At 40.8% G+C, this 6000-nt stretch overlaps 1 protein-coding gene across 3 annotated transcripts in view; it reads left to right on the top strand.

Moving 5' to 3' along the window:
* The first annotated feature begins 3663 nt into the window (after positions 1-3663).
* Rc3h2 (ring finger and CCCH-type domains 2) overlaps positions 3664-6000 on the top strand; it is a 64276-nt gene continuing 61939 nt past the window's right edge. For 2 of the 3 annotated variants that reach the window (XM_042678770.1, XM_042678768.1), the window contains exon 1: positions 3664-3857. The gene's annotated coding sequence lies outside the window, so the exon portion shown is untranslated. Of the gene's footprint in view, positions 3858-4575; positions 4704-6000 lie in introns of all 3 variants that reach the window. The other variant, XM_042678769.1, reaches the window with a different exon arrangement.

The following is a 6000-nucleotide window of genomic DNA, read 5'->3' as shown; positions in this document are numbered from 1 at the left end:
TGTTGGACTGTGAGTTGTTTTTACGGAATTACACTGTTTGAATTCTTCCCGGCAAGTACCATGCTTCAGTTAATACATTTGTGTATACTTGCATACAAATGTATATGTTACCTGTACATTTATAAATTAGTTCTGGCTTCCACATATGAGAGAAAACGTGTTCTTTGCCTCGCTGGGGTTGACTTACAATTTTTTCCATATCCATTCATTTTTTTGCAATGGATGAGTAAAATTCCATTGTGTGTATATATCACATTTATCTGATCCATTCGTTCATTGAGGGGTATCCAGCCTGTTTATATATCTTAGTGAATAGTGCAGCAGTGAACATAGTTGTGTGGTTGGCTTTATTATAATGTTAAGTATAATTTCTGTGGTACTTTTATTTTTTTTAGTGTCCATAGAATTTTAATTCTGGGAGAGACTTTAAAGAATTTGTTTTCATATTTGTTGAGCAAAACTTTGTAACTAATGCTATTAATGACTTTGGACAGATAGCCTGTCCTTGAACTTTCTGTTTTGTTTTGTGCTAGTGCTGGGGCTTGTGTTTTTGCTTAGGGCCTAGTGTTCTTACTCTGTGTTTTTTGTTTTTTGTTTTTTGACTCATGATTGTGCTGTACCACTTGAGTCACATCTCTAGTTCTAGTTTTAGTCTGGTTAATTGGAGATGAGTCAAATATTTGTCTGCCTCAACCCTTGATCCTCAGACCTTAGTTTCCTGAGTAGGTAGGATTTTAGGTTTGAGCCACTGGCACCAAACTTGAATTGTTCCTAATCTTCTATATAAAGTTTCCTTAATTTACATGTATTTGTATAGTAACTTTGATATTGATCATTTGTAATGTCATTACCAAGCCATTAATATTTAATCCTGAAACAGAGTCTGAATTTTTCTGGTTTATCTTCGCATAATTTTCCAGTTGACTTGAGTGGCCATTTAATAGTTGTAAAAATAATTTCCTTTCATGAATAGTTTGTGATTGAAGTATATCTCTACTTTGACTTCTTCAGATAAAATTTTGGAGGGGAGGGCTAGGGATGGGAAGAATGAATAAACTGATTTTTTAGGAATCAGTATCTACTATCTTGGATATATAAAATTTTTTGGATGGAAGTCCGTTTTAAGTTTTCTGTGCCTTGATTGATGGTTGTAAAAAATTGTGAGCACTTTGAGACTTTTGCTTGGGCTGGGAGGTGTTTTGTAAAAGTGGTGTTGTTATTTATATTATTTATTCCCATTATATAGCACAGTAATCTGGAAACATTCCTAGCAGAATATCTACTTGCATGACATTTCTAAAAGTTTTCAGGAAAATATAATCTTCTAAAATATGCAACTATGGCAAAGTAAAGTGTAGAATCTGTTCGGTTAAACTCTGCTTATGTTTGTCTTTCTTACATGACAGAAATGCATTGAGTTCAGTCTCATACATATCTGATTTGGGGAAGATCATTTGTTGAAAGAGTAAACTCTTGTCCCTTTTCCTTAGATGTAATTATTATATATGATTACACAAAAAATAAACTGGCGATGGTCATGGAGAACTTGGGTTTGCCTACATCTGAATTGCAAAGATGGACACATTTATTCCAAAAACACCAGTCATTATTATGTATACCTGTACTAAAACTTACATGTACATATAAAAATCCCTGCTCTCATGAAACAGATGCATGAGGCAGGTAGATGGATGTAAACAGTAAGTGAAATTAATGTATGTCAAATAACTGAAAAAAAAAGATTTGAACTAAAAGCATCAATACAAATGCCAGAGAAAAGGAATGGGATTTTTATTTTTAAAAGTGATCATTATACCTTGGTTAAATCGTACACCTCTACATATATATTTCATTGCCTTGTGGAATGAAAAAAATAGCCAATAAATATAGAAAAATACACACAGGGTAGGTTGAGAAATTAACTAAACTCACCCATCAACATCCCATTGAAAAATTAGAAGGGCTGGGAAGGAGCTTAGTGGTAGAGTGCTTGCCTAACATACATGAAGCCGAGGGTTTGATTCCTTAGTATCAAATAACCAAAAGGCTGGAAATGGTGTTGAGGCTCAAGTGGTAGAGTGCTAATCTTGAGCAAACGACGCTTGGGGACAGTGCCCAGAGCCTGAGTTCATGGCTCAAGATTCACACACACACAAAGTCAATTTTGTAGGCACTTTTTTTTTGGGTCCGATCATGGGGCCTGAACTCTGGGCCTGGGCGCTGCCCCTCAGCTCTTCAGCTCAAGGCTAGCGCTCTACCACTTGAGCCACAGAGCCACTTCCAGCTTTTTTCATTTTGCTTATGTGGTGCTGAGGAATCGAACCCAGCGCTCTACCACTGAGCCACCTTCCCAGCCTTGTAGGCACATTTCTTTATCTTAGTATAGGATAATGAAAGAAAAGTTTGGATTGGGTAAATGAATCTTTCTTGTGTTTTTCCGTCTACAGGCAGAAACTTTTTTGTTTTTGTTTTGTTATTCTCAATATCTAGCTCAGTATGGCCTTGTGATCTGCCTGCCTCAGCCTTCTGATTACTGGGATTACAGATATGCACCATCAGCACACCCACCTTATATGTATTTTTTATTTTGTGAAAAGGTCTCTATGTAGCACACTTGAATTTGTAATCCTCTGGTCTCAGGTGCTGTATTACAGGTATGCATTATCACACCTGGTGTAACTATAGTTTTTTCTTAGTTTTTAAAATTTAGCTTTTATCAGTTATATAGGAGGAGCCAGATTTCATTATTACATGTCCACACATCGTTTACACTGTATTCCAGTCAATCATGCCCCCCTCTATCACCCCCCTAAGCATTCCCAGCTAACCATCTGTATTTTGTCTATATCCTAATTTCTATTGTTTACTTCCATAGCTTTTTGCTGGGACAACTGGTTTTTACATTGTAAACTATTTACAAGTCATAATCATTCCCTTCACCTGTGTTGGCTTCAGTTTCTCATTGTCTTTTTAGGATTATTTTGATAATATGTAAGTAAAACTAAGATATTTAAGAATCACTTGATGCAGAAAGTTAATTCATGAATTACTACCTATTCTCTATTCTCATCTATGAGAATAGTTCCTCAGAGTTTGCTATGGGAAAAAAGAAATCCTTCAATATATTCATTGAGCCATAATGCCAAAATTTACTTTTCAATTTTGATCCTTACCACCTTTTGAGGAGTTGTAATAAAGAGATCAGGCGAGTTTTGGTAAGGGCGTTACTGGGTGATCCGTTGGGCGTCAGGTTAACACTTCTATCCGGGAGAGTGAAATAGGATGTAACACTGGCGCTATCAGATTCTGCTCATTGGATCACAGGCTTTTCACCATAGGAGCCTAACACACTGGCTCAAAGCGCAGAGGAGCGTGCAGGGAGTTTCCCATCAATCCTTTCGACTTGCCGGTCTTCCCAGCATCTCCCACAGTACTCCCGGGCTCCCTCGTCACGTGACCGGGATGGATTCGCTCCGCCAGATGGAAGCTAAAACGCAGTATAGGTGGTCGGGACTACTACGGTCCTCTGCCACCTCCCTCACGCCCGGGTTTGCGTAATCTCGCGTGAGGTGGAGAGTATCTTCTCGCGAGAGCTAAGTCGGGATCCCTCCAGGTCCGCCTCCGTGGTGAGGAGGAGGAGAAGGAGGAGGAGGCGGAGGGAGGGAGGAGGAGGAGGAGGCCCCGTCGCGGCCTTCGCCGCCGCCAACGGGGCTGTCCCTGTAGCTCCCGATGGAGTTTGAGGCCCTGAAACCGCCGCCGAGCTCTGCCCCGGCGAGACGAGGCGCCTCCGTCGCCGAGCCGCGCCGTCGCGGGGCTCCCGGGAGCGGCCCTTAGCGACCCCGCCCGGGCCCCCTCAGGTAGGGCGGGGGCGGGCGCGCTGCGGCTCGGGCCCGAGGCTCGGTGCCGGGTCCCCAGCGGTCGGGCGGGAGACCCGGCTCAGCCCTGGTGGCCTGTGCGGTGCGGCCGCCGGTGCCCCCCGAGGGTTGGGGACTGAGGGCCGCACCTGACACGGACGAACCCCAGGGCCTGGACAGGCCCCTTGGTCTGGTGGGGCTTTTGCGATGCGAAGCGTAGGGCTCCAATGGCCACCTTCTTTCGACACTCCAGGAGGACACCTCTGACCATGAAGGGACCTCCCTCGTCAAGGCCAGCTTCCCTTCTCCCGTTCCTCCTGCACTTAGTAAGAGGGGCTTTTGGAAGAGGACCTCGAAATCTGGTCCCGTTCCAAGCTTTTCCTCTTTCTGCCCTGGGGCTTCCTGAGACCCTGGCGCAAGGATGGTGGAGCCGATCTGAGTGGGTGTAAATAGGGACCCTGGTCAAACAATGCCCTGGGAGGGCTTCACCTCTCTGGAGGGAGATGGCCGGTCCGAAGTGGTTGCACTGGGGATGTGACTAGAAGCAGTGACATGAAACACAGCCAGGAAATTCTACTGTGGCTTTCTTCTATTCCCTCTTTCATTTTCCCCCCATGGTGAAGCCTCTTGAGGAGACTCTTCCACCATCTTAGAAGAATGGTAGAGAACATCTTTGTTTCTCAGAGGAACAGCTCTACTTTTCTCTATCCTTTGCTTTCAGGAAGAGAGAAGATGAGGGTAGCTGTCATTTCCATCCTTCAAATCACTGTAGTTTAAGATATCATCGGCAGATAAAACCTTCACACCAAAAGAGCCTCAAATAATCACTGACAAAGTAGATCTAGTCCAGTAATTTTCAGCCTGTTTTATATTTTCATGAAACCTACCTGGTTTCTCTTTTTTAGTTCCTACTATTCTTACCTAGGTCCTTTAGTAATTTTCGCTTTTTTCTCCTACCCTCTGTGCCTTAGAATGTCTTTCTAACTCAGATAAAATGCTTACAATTAATCTTGTTACTATTTGTATGTGAGTCACACATATAAGTTCCCGTAGGAACTTTTGATTAACCTTAGAAAGTGATACGATTTCACCCCAAACTAAACACTAAAGTGATATGATTTTAACCTGTCACCCCAAAAAGCAAAGAAACACGTTTTAGTAAGTGCTACCTTTTCGTGGTTAAATGTATACGGAAAGTTTAAATGTTAAACTTTCTGAATCATTAAGAATAGTTCAGAGTCTCCTGTTCTCCTTTTATCTTAAAAAGCTACAACCACTGTTCTGACCTCACATTGTCTATGTTGTTTACTTCCGTATTCAGTTCTTGAAGAAATAGAGACCATCACATCCTGTTAAAGACAATTTTCTTAATACTGCCAATTTTATTGATTTGGAGGTTTCTGTTTTCCAAATTTCAGAGTTTGGAAAATTGCTAGAATACAAAATAGTAAACACATATTACATTTGTGTTTAGAAAAGGCAGATGTTCTAATTTAAAGAGGCTTTTTACTCTGAGGATGTGATTGCAGTTCAGTTCATTAGTAGGTCCTCTGAGTTTCTCCTCCTCTGTTACTGTTGTGTTAACCTGACGTACCAGAAGACATATGTCCTTTGTTCCTGTTTTCATTAATTCGCTTTCTGCTTTTGTAGCTTGCTGTGGTCATTTAGCAAAACATATTTTCTTTACACTCAGGATTTTATAATTTGAAAACAGAACTACATTGTATGTGATAGCTCAGAGCACTAAAGAAACTTATAAGGTTATAATAAGTACTTGCTATCATTTTAGTTGGATTGCATTGAAGTTTCACTTCCTAGTGATGGAAAAAGGAAGCATGTAGTAACAAAGCTAGCTGAAAATTAAAAATATTGTGCTCCGTCTCATTAATGTTTTAACTTACATCATTGTGGTCTTTTTTTGGTCTTGCTTAATGAAAGACTTCTTAAGGGTGTGACTTTTAATAAAAGTTAATTTTGAGAATTACTTTATATAATCTGTAGTAATCTAGAGCTGCACTGTCCAATACCATCTATTAGCCACTTGTGGCAGTTGAGGACTTGAAATGAAACTAACTAATGTGAATTAAGATATGCTGTAAGTATAAAATATACACATCATATTTCAAAGACTTGGTACAAAGTTTTT

This window comes from Dipodomys spectabilis, unplaced genomic scaffold (assembly GCF_019054845.1).
Source record: "Dipodomys spectabilis isolate Male_0828 unplaced genomic scaffold, ASM1905484v1 ptg000046l, whole genome shotgun sequence".
Classification (NCBI taxonomy): Eukaryota; Metazoa; Chordata; class Mammalia; order Rodentia; family Heteromyidae; genus Dipodomys; species Dipodomys spectabilis.
The sequence above is the reverse complement of the archived record's forward strand: the minus strand, read 5'-3'. Positions and strand labels throughout refer to the sequence as shown.